At 40.7% G+C, this 1,388-nt stretch overlaps 1 non-coding gene across 1 annotated transcript; it reads right to left on the bottom strand.

Moving 5' to 3' along the window:
* Nucleotides 1-1,207: 1,207 nt before the first annotated feature.
* On the bottom strand, nucleotides 1,208-1,311 carry LOC127742071 (small nucleolar RNA R71). Its single transcript, XR_008003259.1, has one exon. It is a non-coding gene; the product is annotated as a small nucleolar RNA R71 (small nucleolar RNA).
* Nucleotides 1,312-1,388: the final 77 nt, after the last annotated feature.

Raw genomic sequence — 1,388 nt, 5'->3', positions numbered from 1 at the left:
TTTTAATTTCAGCAATTTAACTTCTCGCACTTTAATTCTCGCAATTTAAGATTCAGTCATTTCAATTCCTTGCAATTTACATTTTCCGCCAATTTACTTTATGCAATTCACACCCAATTCTTGATTCCGCTCAACTAATCAAACTTCTAATTCGAATTGCTCATTCAACCAATCCTTGTGGGATTCGACCTCACTCTATTGTGAGTTTTTACTTGACGATAACCGGTGCACTTGCCGGAAGGAATTTTTGCCGATCATGCAATTTCCTAAAATCGTAGCTATAAGTTTATGGCTAGATCAAGTTTATGGCGCTGTTGCCGGGGATTGGTTTTCGATTGACAATTCTCAAATTGGAAGTTAACTAGATTGAGCATTTTTCTTGTTTTGTTAATTTAGTTCAAGTTATTTGTTGAATTTTTAATTTCTGCACTCTGTTACTTGCTTTTTCTTTCTTATGCCTTTCAATTCAAGCAACTAACTCACTGACCCACTAACTATTTGAATTAATTCCTCAACTGCTCTAACCATACTCTTCCATTAACCAAGAGTATTCACTTGTTTGTTGCTTGTGGTGTGTTCTTGTATGACAGGTAGGAGAGGAGAGACAACAACTCCTCCATATACCGAACCAGAGAGGACCCTTCATAAACTTAGAAGGGAAGCAAGAGGGAAGAGAGTACTGAGAGAAGAAGAATCTGAAGGAGAATCTGAGGACAACTTTGAGGAAGCTCTAGATCTCAACATGGATAAAGAAGTTCACAACCATGAGAGGGATCTCAACATGGATAGAGAAGTTCACAACCATGAGAGAGCTGATGGAAACAATGCCATTCCCGAGAGGAGGGTTCTTGGTTCATACATAAACCCAACCTCTGGGAATTGTGGTAGCAGCATTCAGAAACCACCCATTCAGGCCAACAATTTTGAACTCAAACCACAGCTAATATCATTGGTGGAGGATCATTGTTCATTTGGTGGGAGTGCTAATGAAGACCCAAACCAACATCTCACAAAATTCCTGAGAATTTGCGACACTGTGAAGTCCAATGGAGTCCGGGAAGATGCCTATAAACTGCTCTTGTTCCCATTTTCACTTAGGGACAAGGCAGCTAAGTGGCTGGAATCATTCCCAAGGGAGAGCCTAACAATCTGGGATGAGGTGGAAAGCAAGTTTCTGGCACGTTTCTACCCCCCACAAAAGGTCAATAGGCTTCGATCTGAGGTTCAGACTTTTAGACAACAAGATGGTGAAACTCTCTACGAGGCATGGGAGAGGTTCAAGGATTTGACAAGGAAATGCCCACCAGACATGTTCCATGACTGGGTGCAATTGCATATTTTCTATGATGGACTTTCTTATGAATCAAGGAAGGCTGTAGACCATTCAT

Source organism: Arachis duranensis, chromosome 9 (genome assembly GCF_000817695.3).
Source record: "Arachis duranensis cultivar V14167 chromosome 9, aradu.V14167.gnm2.J7QH, whole genome shotgun sequence".
Taxonomy (NCBI): domain Eukaryota; kingdom Viridiplantae; phylum Streptophyta; class Magnoliopsida; order Fabales; family Fabaceae; genus Arachis; species Arachis duranensis.
Note: the sequence above shows the minus strand (reverse complement) of the source record. Positions and strands in the feature narration are given on the sequence as shown.